The following is a 22,763-nucleotide window of genomic DNA, read 5'->3' on the forward strand; positions in this document are numbered from 1 at the left end:
ATTTACAAAACACTGAGTGATTGTGCATATTAGCTTTTCTCACTGATCTTACAGAACATCTGAACTTCTGAACATTTTTAATTTGAGACTTCAAGGTAAGAAACAGAACATCACAGAGTTTAGTTGTGAGTCACATTGTTTCATTTTGGAAAAAGCAAAATGACACGAAACATTTAAAATGCTACTCCACGATGAAGCTATAATGTGAAGGTGCTGATTTTTCTCCATTTTCTAAATATGTGCCATAGATTCGGAAGGAATTTATTACAAGGTTTTTGATGAACTACAAACAATTAGACGATTAGTAAATTGAAAAAGATAACTTTAATAGCAAATTAAATTATCACTATCTACACTATGGTAAACTACATTGTAAAGCCTAATTGTCCAAAGTCACTTTATTAATATGTCACTCAGATGAGTGCCATTCGACGCTAGACAGATCTCTGCACGTTCTCTAACACTGTCCATGACTTTACGCAGCACATTCTCTGGAATTCTTCGGATTTCTTCTCGGATATAATCCTTCAGTTCTTGAATTGAGTGAGAACAGTGAGCATAGGCCTTCTCCTTCAAGTAGCCCCATAGAAAAAAAAGTCGCATGCCGGTAAATCGGTTGAGCGCGGGGGCCAAGCAACATCCCCGAAACGAGACATGGGATATTGCGGAAACATTAATTTTGAATGGATGGAGTTTCAAATCCTCATTCAAAATGTGTCGAACAGTGCTAGGCGTTGAGTGTAGGGCGACTGAATGGCGACGAGAAGAACGCTGAGGACTGAGCTGAAATGCGGCTGCCACTCGTACATTTTCTGGTGTTCTCTCATTGTTCGAGGACGAAGGAGGCCGTTTGTTGCCAACAGAAGCAGTACTTCTAAACTGTCTGACCCAATTCAATATTGTTTGGCGTATAGGAATCTTTCCATTCCTTCCAATTTCAAATGTCGTCTAAAGACGCGTTGTGGAATCATTGTTTTCTAAAAATGCCTTGTGCTCTTTCGATCAACGTTTCATTGTTAATTAAGACTATTAACCGTTCTACCGAATGGCATGTGGTTCGGCACGCCACCTACAAACATGGCGATATGGCGCGAAATTTAAATCGTTTCTGCCCCACCTTGTACAAATCAGACTTCTTCTGTTTAAAGCCCTATGGAATCATAACCGACTGATGAAGATTCGGATCTATAGCTGGAGCTGTGTGATCTACAAAGTGACAATTTCCTTATATCCCTGATCACATACAAAAGATTGATCAGCCTAATGCACTTTCAAGACAACTTATTAATTTCACTATGCTACCATCTAGCGACTGCAAAAGAAGTCTTATTATAATCCTGATGGAACTGCATGGAGTTATAGCTTGCAGCAGTACTTCCATCTAGCGGCTTTTGCCGAAAAATTAATTTTCAACAGTGGCGATCCTGGTGGTTTTTCTCTTTCATATGTTGTCATTTCATAACATGACCAATCTGATATATGTGATCAGGGCTTATATCATTGGCAAATTTTTCAGGGAATTGAAATTTAGATACTAGTTACCAAGTTGAGGCTAAGAGGGATGACGTTACAGGCGAATGGAGAAAGTTACACAACACAGAACTGCACGCATTTTATTCTTCACCTGACATTTATTAGGGACATTAAATCCAGACGTTTGAGATGGACAGTGCATGTAGCACGTATGGGCGAATCCAGAAATGCATATAGAGTGTTAGTTGGGAGGCCGGAGGGTAAAAGACCTTTGGGGGGGCCGAGACGTAGATGGGAAGATAATATTAAAATGGTTTTGAGGGAGATGGAATATGATGATAGAGACTGGATTACTCTTGCTCAGGATAGGGACTGATGGCGGGCTTATGTAACGGCTACAATGAACCTCCGGGTTCTTTAAAAGCCAGGAAGTAAGCAAGTAAGTATTATGATTAAAAAATGGGAGGTTCCATATATGACAATCAACAATGCATAATCTGGAAGGACAAATAAAAATCGTAGATGATTAAAATGACTACTACAAATCAAAAGCGGGCACAATGTGTTCCTTGGTACGCTAAATTTGAGTGTTAAAAGAGTTCAAAGGGAATTTCGACGTTAGTATGATGTGCGTAATGTACCTAAATACGATTCCATAATGTTGTGATATCGAACATTTGTAGAAACAGTTTCTGTGTTAAAAAACATTCAGGAGGTAGCAGGCGAAATCCAGTACGAGAAGCAGCTATCTCTTGGCTTGGCCCCCAAACTACCCAGATCTAACCCCTCCTGACTTCTTCGTGTGGAGTTTTGCTAAAGACATTGTCTATTCACAGAAACCCAGGAACATTGATGATCTGAGAGTAAAAATTACTCGAGCTTTTCAACAAATCACCCCTCTTATGTTACAACGGACATGGGCTGAATTGCACCACCGTTATGAATTGTGCAGGATGTGCAATGGGCATCATGTTGAGTTTTGAGGAATCTCAGTGTTGCATGCACAAAGTTTCAATAAATAAAGTTCAGCAGTAAATGTTTTACGGTGTTTTTATTTTATCCATATCCAAACGGATCACTCTGTATAATAAATAAACACAAAGCTCAATTTTATCATAAATGTATCTGACTGTATTCTTTGAGTTTGTAAAGTGTAAGTCAATATAGTTTGATGTATCTAATTTCTTTTTACTTTCTATCAATTACAGCAATTTAGTATTATTGTATCATTCTGATCCACGAATTAATTTTTTAAGTGTCTTCTGGTCTTTCAACCAAAAACAGCTGTATCACGCTGATCTAAAGGGTTCATATTATTTACGTTTCTAAAAGACGAACGCAGGCGAGCAAAATCGGTGTAAAAATGCAGACATTTTAATGGCAACTTACAGGATATTCGAAGTTCTATGAAGCAAACTATGGAAGTGAGAATCGCTGCTGAGTTATGCACGTCACCAATAAAATTAAGTGTGTAGTATTAATGTATGGAGATTGATGCAAGAACAGGTCAATGTCACATGTCAGCATTGACTGCTTTCCCATTTTGCTTGTGGAGTTTGCTTGGAAGTCAGTCGTTCAGTGCGTGTGACCCGCGTCTGTTACTGCTCTCTGCCTCAGTCGTAACTGGACCAATTCAAAGCATCTGTTGATCAGGTGACGCTGCAGCACGGCCTTTCAAGTTACGCGATCTTACGCGAAAGGTCTTATTTTTAGTGGGTAAGTATTTTAAAATTATTTTGTTTGCGTCTTCGGTTATTTTTCAAAAGGACGTGTAGCTAGGGCTGCGTGGTCGTTGCGGACACCATCCACGAAAACTGAAGAAAATTTTGTGCATGATCGAAGAGGGACTCAAGACAGGAACAGTTTGGCTGTGGCGCATGCGCGGACCTTTCATGCAGTGCCAGCGTGATCCTTAGCTGGATTTATTTTCGCGTATACATTCCAGATCAAATCTAGAAGTTTCCTTCGTTACACATCTTGCATATACGAAGGTTAGGTTTGGTTAGTTTAGCTTTTTATTAACCAAGTCCGCGCATGCCCAGACAGTCAAGATGATGCTATCGCAAGCTGCATCTCTTTATCGTGATTCAATGTGCTCCGGAGTACGTGTATGCTGCTTTTTCTCCTTCTGATATAAGGATGAATATAACATATTTAGCACTTGGGCACAAATGGCCCATTTTGCACCCCATGAGCCGGAAATCAATCTAGAAGACTGCAATGTGACACCAGTCTTATCAACGCTGTATGCTTACGTAATACGAGAGGGTCGGAAGCAAGGGTACAAGTGACATTTCTAAGAATGTGAATTAAGTGCATCCAGGGCAAGCTAAAACATTTTGGACCGTATTCATAGACATTCTTAGCGCGGGCTTCCGGCAGATGATCAGCGAACTAATGTTTTTCGTATTCATAAACCAGTGTTAGCAATATATGATATGAATCCTGTACAAGTGACCATTCGATAGCCGGGGCCAGTTTAGCACGCTCGTAGCGCGGGCTAGCGAAATGTCTATGAATAACACCCTTTAAGTTTTAGTGACAAAGGGATACATCTCTTAACTACATCACACACTGAAATTGAAATAAAAAATTCACGGAATTTACGGAATCTTAAGTACTTTCAACCACATTTTCTCACAAATAACTTAAGTGCACTTATACCCCTTTGCTTCTGACCCCTCATATACAGGGTGGAACATAAGGTAGTACATTAATTGTAGGATGTGATTCCTTAAAATATAACTAACAAAAAAGTCTCATATCATTTTGCTCGTTTTTGCGAGGTTTTTGAAGAAATAATACTTTTATGCCGACATTTCGATCGCGAATTTTACGAATACTGTTTAAAATACGCTGTACATCCAACTGCACATTAATGCAATGTAAACATCACAACAGCTGATCAGTTGCGAGTACTACGCAAACCGTCTGCCGTCTCGACAGCGATGTCAGATTTTTAGACCTTCTGTACGTGACTCGACAATCAATGTTTCCAAAGTTTCTTCAATCGATTAATTCGTTATCTGTGAATTTTCTAATTAAAATACTGCTGCAATATGAACATAACAAACGTTCTCTTCGTTGTTATACAAGAAATTAAACCATATTTTAAACAGTATTCGTAAAATTCGCGATCGAAATGTCGGCATAAAAGTATTATTTCTTCAAAAACCTCGCAAAAACGAGCAAAATGGTATTAGACTTTTTTGTTCGTTATATTTTAAGGAATCACATCCTACAATTAATGTATTACTTTATGTTCCACTCTGGACACTCTTAGTTGTGAAAACTTTTTAAGGTTTTCATTTTATTGTCTTGTAATATTTTTTATAACGTATTTAAGCTGAAATGGAAGTAAATGCTTTCATATTCTTTAATATCTTAATCGCGTTTTGTTGAAACACATTTCATACGAATCAAACCTCTCTGAGATCTAGCACTAGAACAATAAGACTTCTGAACATTAATACTTAACAAGAGAAGGCCTGCTGTAACTCCACAGCCCACATTTTGTCAGTGAAGTTTTTGACCAAACTGTATATAGGCCACAGAGTGATTCAGGAGGAACAGTAAATATTTTAGGGGATGATAGTATGGATTAATCAGAGCAAAAAAGTTGGAATATTACGCGTAACAAGCCCAACAAATGGTATGAAGGAACGACAATCGGTTACGTAATATTGACTGCTTACAAAGGAATATTAGGCTGTGTGTTTCTATTCTGAGATTGTCTGAAGACAGCACTATTTATAATGGGTATAGAGAAAGAGCTGTTTGTAGTTGTCTCCTATCTATTTTAGCAATTATGTGACATATTATCTAAATCTCACATTTCCCGAGCGATGGATTGGGCACAGTGGCCATCAAGGTCCCCAGACCTTATTCCTGTTGATTTTTGTCTGCGAGGGTGGATGAAACGCGAAGTCTACAAAACAAAGGAAACAAACGGGATGAATTGGTCGCTCGAATCATGAATAGTGCTGCCCTCATTAAAGAACGACAAGACGGCCTAAGAAGGCAATACTTCATGTTGTCAACAGAGCGGAAAATTCCCATTGAAGCCGGTGGTGGAATTTTTTAACCATTATTTGGAACTACTGAAATGTATTGATACCATGTAAATAAACAATGAATGTAACCATCAAGTCATTTCGCTCTTTTCTGACCGCAACCCTGAATTTCATCTGTCTGAACATCTCCCTTCCTTTCATTATGTATGTTTAACTACTTCTTTGCATTGAACTATGTTTGAATCTATCTCTGCTTTTCAATTTCTGTATCTATTTTGCAGTCTGTTCTCTATCAGTCCTTTTTAACGTGAATACGTCTATAAGTTCGGTCCATGTCATTCCAGAAACTCGACCGACATATTTTCAGGAGAGTTCTTTTTGCATAAACGGCGATCGACAGACGAAGGATCAATGTATTCAACGTGACACCGAGTTGGAGGGTTGACGTCATCTAGCGATACGAGCTATGTGAGGAATTTGGTGTACGAATTGGCGGATCCCGCTACAGACAACGCAATGTAACTCGAGAATACGAAGCGATATGACGTTCGCAGTGATGTCAAACGATTCATAACGAACCAGGCTACAATATCAATTAAGCAATAATCAGCAGTCGAGAAGTTAAATTAGAAAAAATGACGACTGAATTTGAGTGAAGCGAGAAAATAAAAAATGTCGAGGCATATGAAGTGCAAATGGAAGCGGGAGTATAAGCAATGGGTAATAAACGACAGAGTACGATGGTTGTATAGCAACCGACATGTTTACTCTCAATACATACCATACGGCTTCTCCCAAGGGTTCCAGCACGGTGAAGTTGTACCGGATTTTCAGAGTATCTGATTGTTACTGCTGACGTTTACCTTAACAGCAATTCTGCCAGCTATGTAATGACCAGGCTTCGGTCCTGGGCACAGAAATGCATGAAGTTCAGAACGCACGGACGATAGTGTTCTGTTGGTCGAGTGGAGTGGGAGATGAAGAGCGCCGTTACTTCGTGTCTCAACATGTAAACAGTCCGTCACAGTACGGCACAAAATATATTTCACTCTGTACAGATGCAGTATATACAGTACATTCCTAGTGTAGACAATAAATGTCTACCGTCAAAGTATTAACGTGAGTTGTAACCTTCAATCAGGTGTCCCTACGCCGAAGGCTGTTACACGTACCGCACCCAAGCAGCAATAGGCCTACACACAACGGTAATGCACATTACGGACCCACCTGTGCTGTTGCACACGGGTCATGACGTCATTTATACTCCGTGTACTCTAAACTTCATACTGGTTACTCTGTGTCCCTAGGCCGAAGCCTGGTAATGACGCATAAAACTTGCAGCTGTGTTTCCGATACAGTATACCCTGAGTTTTTGTCTCTTTCTTAATCATTCTATTCATTTTCGAATAAATGGAAAATAATATAGACTTATCAGCTATAGGTATTATTATTCAATTAAACATTCCTTTGATTTATTTGACTGCAAAATCGCTGCTTTAGAGATGTGGGGGAGAAAGAAAACAATGAAAACACGTCTCAATTCCGCATGTGGACTTCAAGGAAATCATCAAATTGTTGCCGAGCTGATTTCAATTCCATATTGCAGACCGACTCAATTACGGTTATACATATTTACGTCTCGTGCTGTCAAGGAAGTTGTGGGCAACGTGTTTATCATGCTACGTTAACAAAATTTCTGAAGGTCAGAAATTGTTTTCCAGAGTTCACGCAGTTCCGCTACGTGTCGCAATATTTCGTAACCTTACTTAGTGTCATATCGCATGTCACCATTTAGTGGTGAATCCCAGCATCTTTGCCACTCTCAAAGCACTAATTTTAGTCAAACAACTGATATGTGTAACGTCATCTAGACGAGCAATGTGGAGGTCTCAATGCTTGTCTTTACCCGACAGTTCGCGAACGCTATATGCCTGCATACATAGTACATAATATATTTGTTACATACATGCATAGATTCATGCTACATTCGTCCATTGCATATATGCATGCTACCATATATGCTGCATTCGTACATGCATAGGCCTACTAGAGATGAATAAAACTAACTGCCGCTCTCGCTCGCTGTGTTCGTTGCATTTGTCTTTCGAGTCTCGTTTCGTCATTCTCGTGCGCTTCGAGTCTCGCCCATTATTCTCGAAATAGCATTTGGTCGGCGTGGAAAGATTTCGTAACTTTGAATAACATACATAATTGAAATAAATAACATTATAAATGTTTAAATGAGACAAAAAGACAAAACAGAACAGTATCTTAGTTATCAAAATGTTCTGGTTTTATTATATGATATTACCTATGATTATATAAATACAAAAAAAAAATAATTCTCAAATTGATTTTCATTTCTAAGAAACATAAAACATAAAACATAACGTTAATATCTTTTTACCTGAGATTGCACACTTGATCTCAAACATATAAAAAGGAAATTCCTAGCCTTTTAATATTGGCTAGTAATAAATAAATATTGGGGAACGGATTATTATACACTGAAAGGTAGAAATGATGTTTCAAATAGGCTACTTGATTGTTTATACATATATAACAGTTGCCAAAGTAGGTATAAACAACTCTGGCGATTCAAGGCTCCTTGACGTTCGAGACTTCGGGAGTGATCAATCTCGGCGTCTCGAAACACTCACAAGCAATCTTTACGTCAACGATGCGACGTATACAACATTGTCGTGCGGGTTTTTTGGGCTTTGCGGGCGCTGTTAGTCTTGCTTTCTCGATCGTTGTTCATCTCTAAAGCATACATACATGCCATATACGTGCAGTGGATACGTACATGCTACATTTGTGCATTAATGCATGCTACATTCACGTACATACATACTACATTTGTGTATACGTGGTTGCTACATAATCAGGTAATAATTGCCACTCAGAGAGAAGCGAGGACTGTAATATAGGGATTGTGACGAATGGAAACATCGTTGGGTACTAAAGAAAGCCGTGTTATAGCGTATAAAGAGAAATAAAAATACCATTTTAGTGTATTATTTTTATTAATGTTATGACATGAAAGTGTGTGACTAACTCAAAATCAACTAAAATAATATAATGAAGTGAAAATGTCATGCCAATCATATATAAATTTCTCTCGGGAATCCCTGCGGTGTCAGACCTCTGACCTATCACGCAGGCGGCCAGGGTTGGAATCCCGGTCAGGCCTGGGATTTTTCATTGAAAAATGCATAGTGACGGCCAAGGTCGCAGTTGAGTTTTTCCTCGGGGTTCTCCCGTTTTTCCCAATATTAGTTATTTACATCACTCCGTCACCATTTCTCCATTACGTCATCATTCCAGATCATTCCCCGATCGCCGGTTGGCGACGCGAATGTTTCTAATTATGTCAGATGAAGAATAAAATGCGTCCAGTCCTGCGTTGTGCAACTTTCTCTACTCTCTTGTAACTTCACCCTTGTTAGCTCCAAATATTTTCCTAAGCACCTTATTCTCAAACACTCTTAATCTCTGTTTCTCTCTCAAAGTGAGAGTCCAAGTTTCACAACCATACAGAACAACGGATACTGTTTTATAAATTCTGACTTTCAGCTTTTTTGAGAGCTGACTGGATGACAAAATCTTCAACCTAATAATAGCAGGCATTTCCCCTATTTATTCTGCTTTTAATTTCCTCCGAGTGTCATTTACATTTGTTACTGTTGCTGTACTATGTTCTAGTCACGAGACGTAATCATATACTTTGTCTTTTCGGGATTTATTTGGAAACGAATCTCTTTACTTGCTTCAAGTGTTTTCCCTAATAATTTATGGATTTTATAATACGTCTAGACGACACCAGCAGTGATGACTATGATGATGATGATGATGATTATGATAATGAAGAAGGGAAGAGGATGAGGAAGAAGAAGAACATTGATAATGACTGTATGTGAAAGTGAACTTTTTGGAAACCTAACAAGACAGACCTGTGCTTCTAATTAAAGACGTCATGCATCGCTTACCATCAGTAGCTGACGACCAGATACGAATATTGTAATAATTGGAGTTGTGATCATACTATATAGCACACAGAAGAAGAAAAATGTAATTTATTTATGTTTGTTATTTTGTGAAACCATATACTTTCACCTACCATATCCAATGGAATGGACTGAAATTAAATACCGAATGATGTTTTTGTAACTGTACGAACAACTGCTGCAGCGACAGTCAGGTAGCCAGCAGATAGCTACGGGGCAGCGAGAGAGCACTAGGGAACCCAGGTGCCTAGATAAGTTGCGCGGACAATAGTCACATACTCCGTCCGATTACCTTGTACAGTGTGTGTGTGTGTGTGTGTGTGTGTGTATGCATAAGTGCGTATGTGAGAAAAGAAATGTCGAAAGTTGTGTCCTATATTTTAGCACTTTCAAGATTCATCAAATTCCACTGGTCGTAACGTCATGTGTGACATTCCTAGTGACGCGACATTCAGAGTATCAATAATTTTTTAATATAATAAAATGAAACCAAAAAAATTCTAGTACGTATTAAGTTCACACACAGAGTGTAAATTATTTTCGTAAGAAGAATATTTTTTTAGTCTGCCGTGTCTTCTGGCACAATTTACTTGCACTGAATTCTGTCACGTTACTCAGTGTCAGTCAGTCTCTGTACTTGAAGACGTAACGGTGCCGTATGCATTTGTGCTCTTCTGTATGCAAATTAAATTACGACATCGCATTTATTAGAGTGCTTTCAGAATAAGAAGGCATATAAGGCGGAGCTAGTTATGGTTATTATGTCAACTAGCCAGTGACAGTGAAGCGGTGTTGCCTAGTTAAATCGTCGCGAAGTCTCGCTGAAGCGTCGCGTATTAGTTTCTTTCTTGCGCGCACAATACTTGTGGTTAGGAATGAATTTTAAGCTGTGCCATTCGATAAAGCTACAAATATTGAAATCAACTGTACAAGAATGGATGTTGTATGTCAACTGGTTCGCGTGTTATCGCTTTAAGACTAAACAGAGATATCTAACCTACAGCATAGAACATAATTTTGCTCTGAAGTCCCTCTCTGTAAGCGAAAATAGATTCTGTTTATTTTCAAATTCAGATGTGGACTGTTTTCTCTTGTGTGATGTGTAACTTACCGTAGCAATGTCTCTTGGAGGGATTGCAATTGGCCCTGGCGTTTCATCTGTTACAAGCAAAAGGATAGTCCTGCACTCACAAGCGAGGAGTATGGTATTTTCTGTATATTATAATTTTTCTAAAGGACTATCTTATGATGCAGTGCGTGTCAGTTCTTCACAAACAAAGAATCTGACTGCAGAGGCGTGTGGTTTAGAAGTGCATACGTTATCTCGTATTCTCGGACAGGACAAAGAGACAATTAAAATAGGTGGTATACTTGAATTTACCTTTCCTTTCAGTAATGTGTTAAGTGTTACGTATGTACAGTAAATTGATCGAAATCTGTCTGATGTGACGTTTCTGTTTAATTGTTCTCTCGCAAGTCTTGCGGAGTGGATGATCTGAGTTACCCTCACCCCCACAGCAGAGCAATGACCTCAAGGAGAACTATAGTGTTGTAACACGTTACATTTCGTGTTCCCAAAACTATTGGACGTATCAAAAACGCTTGTTCACATTGACTTTATCTATTATCTCTGTGAATTAATGTACAGCAATAGGTTCCCTTCTACCCTGTAGGCCTATAGACCTACGTAACTGTGTCAAGGCTACGCACATGTGTGAATGCATAGTATCAAAATTCAGTACTCAAAATGTTACTTCGTTATTACTAAGTGAAGATTGTCAAAAAGGGAAAGATTTATGACGCAATAGCAATTTTTCGTAGATTTCTTTCTTCTTTTTCTTTTTTTTTGACAATTTTACAACATTTTTTTTTTGTAAATTATTTTTAATATACGTTCTTATGGATGTCTTTCTTTTATTATCTATAATCCTGAGACATTTGTTGGTTTATTTTTTAAAGTTCAATTTAATTGTACACTTTAAACAAGTCACTAACGAGAAAAAATGCTGACAAAATTTTGCAGGGTACAGTTACGACACAAATGCAGGTATATTATACTATACTTCGGGTCTCTACATATACACCTTATATCATAATTATGTATGGAGTATAGTATAGTATACTATACTCGAGGACTCAAGAGGTTATATGAAGTTGTTATGGTTATTATGATGCACCTATTACCTCAAGTACGCCATAAAACCATTTGTTTTACGTAAAGTAAAATGTAGTTGCTAGGTACTGTTTGCAAGCTAGTTCTTTCCTTATGCTAAAATACTTCAAAATATAAACGAGAACTGCTCAAGGTTCACAATTCCCAATATTTAAAGAGAATTGTGACGCTTAACTTTTAACTTTTCAAATATAATTTAAAATATGGCCTGAGATATCTATGTCAATATGTATTTAAACAATTCTTGGAAATGTTGCAAACAGCACACACTCCGTTAAACATCTCTTGTTGAACGTACAAACACTTCTCTATTACTTATTTGTAATATAAAACAAACGAACATCCGTCTGTTTATTCTGCATTTGCAAGATTGTGGGATTGCATACTAATTCTTGAGATTTACTTTTACTATCGACATTCAATTTAAAATAGATCTCTTTATTATAAATTTGACTATCTATTTGTACAAAGGAGTAAAACCAATACAATCAAAATGTTCAATGAAAGCCAAATCTTCCACATGAAATATTACTCATTTGGCAAAATTTTGTCATAAGTATACTATAATAATCTCTCGAGCTCAAATTGACGCTAAAAGTGCAATGCTAATTTAATTTAATTATCGAGTTCCCGGTATGATAATCATCATGATTTTTGCTCCCGGAATTATTTTATGCTTATGTAGTGTTCATATCTTAAAATCTCATAATTGTCACCTCCATCATCCCCATCAATGTCACTTTCGTCACCTTCATTACTGTCATCGTCGTCACCGTCCTCATCATTGTTATTACCGTCGTCCTCAGCGTTATCATGCATCACTGTCATCATCAGCTTTATAATGTATCGCTGTCATTTCCAGCGTTAAGATGCATCGCTGTGATCGCCAAAGTTTTCAATTATCGTCAAAATTGTCATTGTTATCATCGCGATTGTTGTCGTTGTTATGAACATAGTTGTCGTTATTATCAACATACCACCATCTTTGTTGTCACTGTCACCATTTTTGTTGTCATTCTCATCATCTTTGTTGTCATTGTTACCATCTTTATTGCCATTGTCATTATCTTTGTTGTCATTGTCATCATCTTTGTTGCCATTGTCACCATCTTTGTTGTCATTGTCACCATCTGTGTTGTCATTGTCACCATCTCTGTTGTCATTGTTATTATCTCTGTTGTCATTGTCACCATCTCTGTTATCATTGTCACCATCTTTGTTGTCATTGTATCATTTTTGTTGCCGTCACCATCTTCATCGTGGTTATTTTCATCATCTTTGTTATCATTTTCATCATGGCGCTGTCACTGTCAATGACACCATTGTCATAGTTGTCATAGGTAGTCACCATATTCATCTTTGTCTTGGACGCCATATTCATCGTTGTCATTGCGACCATATTTATAGTTGTAATTGCCACCATCTTCATCGTTGTCATAGTGACCATATTCATCGTTATCATAGTGGCCATATTCATCGTTGTCATTGTCACTATCTACAGCGTTTTCATTGTTACCATCTTCATCGTTGTCATAGTGACCATATTCATCGTTGTCATTTCACTATCTACACCGTTGTCATTGTTACCATCTTCATCGTTGTCATTGTCACCATATTCATCGTTGTCATAGTCACCATATTCAATGTGGTCATAGTCACCATCTTTGTTGTCATTGTCACCATATTCATCGTTGTCATTGTCACCATATTCATCGTTGTCATTGTCACCATATTCATCGTTGTCATTGTCACCATATTCATCGTTGTCATGGACACCATATTCATCGTTGTCATGGACACCATATTCATCGTTGTCATTGTCACCATATTCATCGTTGTCATTGTCACCATATTCATCGTTGTCATGGACACCATATTCATCGTTGTCATGGACACCATATTCATCGTTGTCATTGTCACCATATTCATCGTTGTCACTGTCACCATATTAATCGTTGTCATGGACACCATATTCATCGTTGTTATTGTCACCATATTCATCGTTGTCATTGTAACCATATTCATCGTTGTCATGGACACCATATTCATCGTTGTCATGGACACCATATTCATCGTTGTCATTGTCACCATATACATCGTTGTCATTGTCACCATATACATCGTTGTCATTGTCACCATATTCATCGTTGTCATAGTCACCATATTCAATGTTGTCATTGTCACCATCTTTGTTGTCATTGTCACCATATTCATCGTTGTCATTGTCACCATATTCATCGTTGTCATTGTCACCATATTCATCGTTGTCAATGACACCATATTCATCGTTGTCAATGACACTATATTCATCGTTGTCATTGTCACCATATTCATCGTTGTCATTGCCACCATATTCATCGTTGTCATTGTCACCATATACGTCGTTGTCATTGTCACCATATTCATCGTTGTCATTGTCACCATATTCATCGTTGTCATTGTCACCACATTCATCGTTGTCAATGACACCATATTCATCGTTGTCATTGTCACCATATTCATCGTTGTCATTGCCACCATATACATCGTTGTCATTGTCACCATATTCATCGTTGTCATTGTCACCATATTCATCGTTGTCATTGTCACCATATTCATCGTTGTCATTGTCACCATATTCATCGTTGTCATTGCCACCATATACATCGTTGTCATTGTCACCATATTCATCGTTGTCATTGTCACCATATTCATCGTTGTCATTGTCACCATATTCATCGTTGTCATTGTCACCATATTCATCGTTGTCATTGCCACCATATACATCGTTGTCATTGTCACCATATTCATCGTTGTCATTGTCACCATATTCATCGTTGTCATTGTCACCATATTCATCGTTGTCGTTGTCACCATATTCATCGTTATCATTGTCACCGTCTTCATTGTTGTCATTGCATCATATTCATCGTTGTCAATGCCATCATTTTTAGCGCAGTCATCACAATCGTCATCGTTATCGTCATAATCTTAATTAGCATGAAAGTCGTCGTCGTCGTCATCATCATCATCATCATCATCATCAGTTGTCACCGCTACTATTGCCGTCGCAATCGCCATCATCATAATCATCATCGCCTTCAGTTGTCACCGCTATCATCGCCGTCGCAATCATCATCATCATCAACATCGTCATCATCACGTTCACAATATCTACACAGTAGGGCCTACATCTCTTGCCATGTAACAAGAACGTTTCTAACTTGTACTCCACTGCAATTATCCAAATATGGTAATACGAGCGTAACTTGCTGTATTTGATTTGGGATGTGTATCCGCTAGGTTATTAAATCAGAAACTAGTTTTTTTTTCAGTAAGCCACTTTGTCTCAATATACCTGTTACTTATACAGTAAGGTGCTCCGTTTTCTTTTGTTTACTCCGAATGACTGGCGGACCTGGTGCGCAGTGTTCGTCAATATGTAAGAAATGCAAGGTTAAAGTTGTGAACGGCGTAAAGTGTGTGCTATGTGAAAGTTTATATTATCATAACAAATGTGTAAAACTTTTAAATAATATTAATGTTAGAAGATGGGCTGGTAAAGTGTTGCGAAAATGAAAATGTTAATAACGAAGACGAAGTTTAGTTTCTGAATGTTGTAGATCAATGGTAGTCAGCATTCGCTGAAATGGGTATTGGGTAAAGAGTGTATCGGAGCTCGGAGGGTGGGAGGGAGGGAGAGGGAGAAACCTCGCCTCAGTTGTTGCGGGCGATTAGTGGAAAGTAGTAAATTCTAGACACTTGTGAGTGGTTTGTGTACGTACAGTTGGCAGAAAGTTCGGAAAGTGATTTACATAGGTCTCCCATCCCTACATTGTTTAACCCTTCATGGGAGGAGACACTTTTTTTTACAGAGTTTGAAAATATAGCAAGATGTTTAATTTGCAATAAGATAGTTACTCCAAGTGATAAGAAAATAACTTGCAGCGTCACTATGACAACTGTCATGCTAATGAATACCTACGACAAATTAAAAGACGACGAAAGAATCTCAATTGTGGAACAGTTAAAAACACCAATACAAGACAGGTTTTTATTATTATTACTAGCCGTACCCGTGCGCTCCGCTGCACCCGTTAGAAATAAATATGAAGTAATTACATAATTAAAATAGGACATTTGATCCAGGGAACATTCGTGTTTGATAGAAGGATAAATCGTTTAATATGTTACTTAATTTAAATTGCATCCAAATAATTAAAATGCGAGACACTCATTTGGTGCAATGACAATTCCTTTAACATGTTTCTTAATTTTTATTACATGCAACCATAGTTTAATGAAGATTGACATCATTTAGATTTAATGTGTATATTTTATTTTACTTGTTATAGGTTTCCATTGAATTATGGTAATAACTTAATTTTAACCCTTGTTTTCTACGTATTCAGTAAATGGCGCTTGGCCCGGCCCACTATGGTTGTGAACCCTTCAAATAACTTAAATTATATAATATAATATTATATTACATATTATATTATATTATATTAGGGTAAACTAGGGTCTGTTGGACAGTCGGGCATGTTGGACACTCCGTACTTTAACGTGTTACCTCGCCACACGTGGGCACATTGGCTACTTCCGTCATTGGCTTCTAGCAGAATATGGTGCCCACAAGTGGCGAGGTAACACGTTAAAGTACAGAGTGTCCAACATGCCCGAATGTCCAACAGACCCTAGTTTACCCTATATTATATTATATTATATTATATTATATTATATTATATTACATTATATTATATTATATTATATTATATTATATTATATTATATTATATTATATTATATTAGAAGTTACTGTAATAACATTATAGTATTATGTCCATCTAGAGAAACTACACTTTCCAATGGTGAAATAATAATTAATTATACAAATCGGTTAATTTAGCTTCCGATATTACTTCATACGAACACAGAAACATTCTCTGTAGGCTATCTTTCATAGCTTTCGATTGTTGCTGTCCAAGGCCCCTTATAGACGAAGTCATTTGTTTTTTAATTCATTACACGGCCTTAGATGGCAGTTATTTTAATTTTAAAACTAATTTATCTCATTAAATATCAGTCCTATCAAAATTTTTCAAAGAATAAAACTTATCGCAAATTATTTTTAAAGAAACTTTTGTTATTTAACATTTTTCACAAAAAAATAATAAGCGCGATATTTCGATTTATTTAATTCGGGCCCCCTCATAACCCTCCTTTTAAATAATATATCTTGAATGCCATATAGCCTAAAATCTAAGTTACAACGAACTTAATTTATATTCCAATTTTCATCGAAATCCGTTCAGCCATTATCGCGTGAAAAGGTAACAAATATACAGACAGACATACAAACAAAAATAAAAAAAAGCGATTTTCGGTTTCAGGGTGGTTAATTATATATGTTAGGACCAATTATTTTTGGAAAATCGAAAATTACCAGAAAAATTTCGGCTACAGATTTATTATTAGTATATGAGTAGATTGCTGCTGCTGCTGCTGCTGCTGCTGCTGCTGCTGCTGCTGCTACTGCTACTGCTACTGCTACTACTACTACTACTACTACTACTACTACTACTACTACTATTATTATTATTATTATTATTATTATCATTATTATTAAAAGGTAAAAGGTAAAGGTATCCCGCAACATGCCATGAAGGTACTTGGGGAGTATGGAAGTAGAGCCCCATGCTTTCCATGACCTCGGCACTAGAATGAGTTGGTGTGGTCGGCACCACGCTCTGACCGCCTTTTACCCCCGGGAAAGACCCAGTACTCAATTTTTATAGGAGGTTGAGTGAACCTCGGGGCCGTTCTGAAAGTTTGGCAACGAGAAAAAATCCTGTCACCACCTGGGATCGAACCCCGGATCTTCCAGTTCGTAGCCAGCTGCTCTACCAACTGAATTATTATTATTATTATTATTATTATTATTATTATTATTATTATTATTATTGCGATACTGTTGTGCAGTTAGAGAACGTTTTCTTATGCTCGCGGAATACTGCGTTGTGCATTGTGTCACGGACGGGACAGTTTCGTCTCTGGCCGCCCAATACTGGACAAGACAGTTTCGGTCTTTCTAGGACCGTCGACGGTCTCGAACAGAGTTTCGCCACGACGGACAGTATGTAGTTTGTTTTCCATGCACTGTTATTCTCAATTGCAACTTGATAGCAATCGACGACGAAATCGTGACAATGATCGAGTTTGCGCTTAAAAGAAGAAAATCACATAAATAGATTCATCTTCTAAACCCAAAAACGTACTTGGTTTTATAAGTACATAAAATTCTTTCGAATTGCTCTGCGTCTTGGAAGAAAACTCCGACCTTTCACAGATGGTGTATTGTTGAAATAATGTATAATAGACGCTGCCGAAGAACTCTGTCCTGAGCAGCTCGAGTATTTTCAGTCTCTCACTTTATCTCCGTCGACTTTCATGGGACGCATCCAAGATCTTACCACTGATACAGAACCTCAGCTTAAGGAGGCAATAAACACGTTCATTACGTATTCACTGGCTATGGACAAGAGTACGGGTATATGCGATACGGCCCAGCTTCCTATCTTCATCAGGGGCGTTGACATAAACCTAAAAATCATCGAAGAATTGTTAGACATTGTCCCAATGAAGCAGACAACAGGTGGAGATATTCATCTTGCCGTAGAACAGGCAATGAAAATATTCCGTCTTCCTTGGACAAAAATTGTATCTCTGACGACAGACGGAGCCCCAACCATTTACGGTAGTAATACAGGAGTTGCAGGGCGTTAAAATGAAGGAAATGAACGTTGCTCATCAAATAATTGCACTTGTGCACTGTATAATTCACCAGGAGAATTTGTATGCGAAGAAAATTAACCTCACTCATGTAGCCTATGGATGTAGTAGTTAAATCAACAAATTTCATAAGATCCCGAGGCTTAAATCATAGACAATTTCAGTCATTCCTAGCCGACATTGATAGTGTGTACGGAGAATTACCTGATTACACAGAGATACGATGGTTGAGTCGTGGGAAGCTCATTCACCGTTTTATCACTATGCTTAAAGAAATCGCCTTATTCATGTATAAACAGAAAATCAAAAAACGATAGTTGCCCTTCAAAAAAAGGGGTAGAGACTACCAAGTGCCAACAGCACCTAAATTAATTGTAGATCAAGAATATTTGTATTTTTTTCATTTTTATTATTATTTTTTTATTTTTGGAAGCTATCCTTGACAGGAATAATTTGTTTTTCATAATTATATAGTACTGTACAAATGGTTATTTACAATTAACAAGGAATGTCGTAATACATTAATGGTTGTATCTTGAACTTTATAAAAGATCAATATGGAAGCGATGAAAGAAATTGATACAAAATTTGGATATAGTGCCCCTTGCACCAAAGAACAAGCCGATTACTTCCCAGCGACAAACGAGTAGGCTATGTGGTTTTTCTCTTCCAGATAAGTAAAACAGAATTCACAATGTCTTTTCTTTTCTAAATCTACTTCTTGTGGTTGTAATGCAGTTCTCTCAACTCTGATAGTCGGATCGATTATGAAGACAATCTTTTGACTGTTAATTGCTATGATGCCAGTGAAGTAAATACAATATAGTTCTTCATAAACGTCGAACTTTCGAGATTTCTTGAGACATTCATCAATTCGGCTTCTAACCCAGTGATATCGACTGTTCCGCAACAGTTCCCCTTTTCTGCAGAAACCAAGAACATGAGGAAGGGTTTCGTACTCGTTGCGATGCCGGCAACGGGATTCTTGGTTCCTACCAGGGACACTACGTACTGCGATGACATTGCAATTCATTTTTATAACGTTAGTCCACTGGGAGATGGGAAAGCCTTTCTTGGTTGGAGTCCAGGAATTTGTTTTTGACCATTCTCTGAAAAATACGAAATATCTTTATCACGGTGGTTAAGTTTTTCCATTCTTCGAATTATTGATTTCGTAGTTTCTTCCGTAGATTTCGCACATCAGGCTGTTCCTCAGAAGGGAAACCAAGATGTTGTATACTGGCTCTTATTTCTTGTGCGAAATTTCTTAGCCGCAAGAATACTTCCCACGAAGCTTTCATAATGCCCAGACCACGAACTTTCCTGGAACTATAAAGCATACTATCCGGGCTATCGATTGGCAATCCAATTATTTCCTTGACAGCACTTCTTATCAATCTATCAACATCAAGCAGAAAACTATGTCTGAGCTTTGATAATGGAACACATTGAAGAGAGCATGATGAAAATTGTTCAGATTGTCAATTAATATAGATAAATACAATATAATATTTTTTTACTCAGTCAAATGACAAATCAATGTAAAATAATGACTTATATTATATGGCCATTAAGTTTTATACACATAAATTACATGTTGCAAACGTTTTCGCCCATTCAGGCATCTTCAGGCACAATTATACAATATCTCAATATCAAACTGTATAGTCATTACATTGGTGGTAGATGAACTGTTTAAAATTAATGATGTACAACATCTCCATAATTAAAAATGTAATATTACAGGTCATAAAATTAAAATAATCTTAAAATTAGAAACAACGTAGTGTTATGATTTAAACTTCATAATATTCTGTGAAACTCTTGTTCAGTAGAGTCCAATGATTGATGGGTTATATCTGAAATATATAAATGTGAAATAGAAGTGGCAAATTATCAGATTTAAAAGTACGATTGGAATGGATAATGAAAGTACTCACGTCGTTTGAAATTCAAACTTTGAACGTGGCAACTGTATAGGTCACTATGAAACATCCTGTGTTTGAAGTAGTTATCTGTAATGAAATAATGAATCAAAATTTTGAAATATTTGAAAATGATTAAAAATATTAATTTATAGACGTACTTACGAAGATGTGGGACGACCTGCTGCTATCGGACCTGTAGCTAATATGACGTGGGCGAAGTGAGTGTTCGTGTAAACAACTAAAGCGGAAGGATATTGCATTGTGATGATGTTGTACATAATTATTTTTAAACAGTTCATCTACCACCAATGTAATGACTATACAGTTTGATATTGAGATATTGTATAATTGTGCCTGAAGATGCCTGAATGGGCGAAAACGTTTGCAACATGTAATTTATGTGTATAAAACTTAATGACCATATAATATAAGTCATTATTTTACATTGATTTGTCATTTGACTGAGTAACAAATATTATATTGTATTTATCTACATTGAAGAGGGTAAATCAGACTTAGCCATATATACTGGTTTATTATATTTATCTTTTGTTCGGTTTGAGAAATGTTAAATGTACTAGTTTAGAATACTGATATGTAATTTATTCATAATGCCTTTCTCATCTAAAATGGTTTCATCTTTATATGTGACCCCTAAATATTTAATGGTGTTATTGATATTTGCTGACACTATATTCAACCAACTTATTGTTGCAATGTCGGATGTTGTTAGATTTTCTTTTTCTGTAACAATGGCTTTGAATTTAGAAGCATTAAGTTGTAGATCTATTCGATGTAATTATTGATTAGTAGTGTCAATATAACTAGAAACATAGCTGATTCAATATTATTAGATACGAGGACATATCGTCAGCGAATTCTAGAGCTGTTAAGCTCTGGCAGTATGGTATAAGTTGGTAACCAAATTGAGAGGCATATTCAGAATCATTTAATTCCTTAAAGATGAAATCAATAGCCAAATTGAACAGAATGAGCGATAAAGGCGATCTTTGAGCAACTCCTCTACGAACGGGGATGTCTTTCGTACGGGTAGCTGCATGTAATTCAACGAAGAAAGCGTTATTATTTAAAAGAGATTTTATTAGGGATTTCATTTCCTGAGGAACAGAGGTCGAATTAATAGACTGTTCAATTTGTTGATGTCCAGTATTATCAAACGCTTTGGAAACGCCCAGAAACGTGATACAACAGTATTTCTTCTTTAATTTAGACCCTTGAAGACAACTGCTAACCAGTGAAGAATTAAATGTTCCCGGTGTTCTTACAAATTCTCTTTGTTAGAGATATAGTTCAAGAAAAGGTCGAATTGTTCTCTCTGAAGTCCTTTCAATAATTCTGCATAACATAGAGAAAATAGTTATGGGGCGCCAATTAGTAATTATTAGAGCCCAAATGTTTAGGCATTTATTTTCGTTAAAATATGCAGGTATATAGGGACTAAAATAGTAAAAAGAGGCAGTGAACTAGGCATTTATTATTCATGGAAACAGACAAAAAATAATAATTACTTCATTAACTATCCCATACGGTACTCACTTTCCTTGGTTTCGTGTCACAACAAGATGCTTTTTTAAGTTGTCAACTGTCATAGTGAGCCGTCTGTCAGAGAGAACGTTTTTCATGGTGGAAAAAATTCTTTATACTTCTACTGAAGTGATTAGAGCAAACTTAAAACAACATATTTCAGAAGGACTGTCTCTACTTTCTTTCACAGATCGGGAAAAGCGACTGTGTATTGTCTCAAAAAGAAGGGTGTGAGAAGGGATTAGAGACTTCAAAGTACGTGTGACTTGTGCCTGCAAACGACAACAGTAACGGGATCTGGAGATTTGCTTTTATTACTTCCCTCATCCCCTTTCTTTCGCTGGTAAACCCCAAAGTGACCTGAGCACTGAGGATTATACTGTTCAAACATCTTTGTTAAGTGACATAAAAGATGGAATCGGTAGGGAAGAAAAGTTTACGACTTCTTGGAAACATATGTATTGCTGGAGAATAAGATTCTCAGCAAATATTTGTGTGAGGTGAATATATATTTTTAATGTGTAGAACCATTCTTTCTTGTTTTTTTGATATAATTTATGTGGGGTTTATTTTAAATGCATTAAAAATATAGAAAATGTACAGTAACGACGTAAAAAGGCTAAAAAACATTTAACCTTAAAATAGGCAACGGGAGCTAAAATAGGTAAAAAGGCAAAATAAAAATTGGCCTATCGTCCTCAAATGTGTGGAAACGTGTTTATCTCTAATAGGCCTTTCATACATACACTCAGTTTAAAAAAGGCATTTTGCCTAACATCCGAGCTCTAGTAATTATAGTCCGATCTCCAGATTTATGAATTAAGATGGTACAGCCTCTTGTAATGGATTTGGGA

At 37.0% G+C, this 22,763-nt stretch overlaps 1 protein-coding gene across 1 annotated transcript in view; it reads left to right on the plus strand.

Moving 5' to 3' along the window:
• Positions 1–3,038: 3,038 nt before the first annotated feature.
• The window catches only part of LOC138706258 (fatty acyl-CoA reductase wat-like), a 189,910-nt gene continuing 170,185 nt past the window's right edge, over positions 3,039–22,763 (plus strand). Inside the window, exon 1 of the mRNA XM_069835330.1 lies at positions 3,039–3,189. The gene's annotated coding sequence lies outside the window, so the exon portion shown is untranslated. The remainder of the gene's footprint in view (positions 3,190–22,763) is intronic.

Source organism: Periplaneta americana, chromosome 9, assembly GCF_040183065.1.
Source record: "Periplaneta americana isolate PAMFEO1 chromosome 9, P.americana_PAMFEO1_priV1, whole genome shotgun sequence".
In the NCBI taxonomy this organism is placed as follows: Eukaryota; Metazoa; Arthropoda; class Insecta; order Blattodea; family Blattidae; genus Periplaneta; species Periplaneta americana.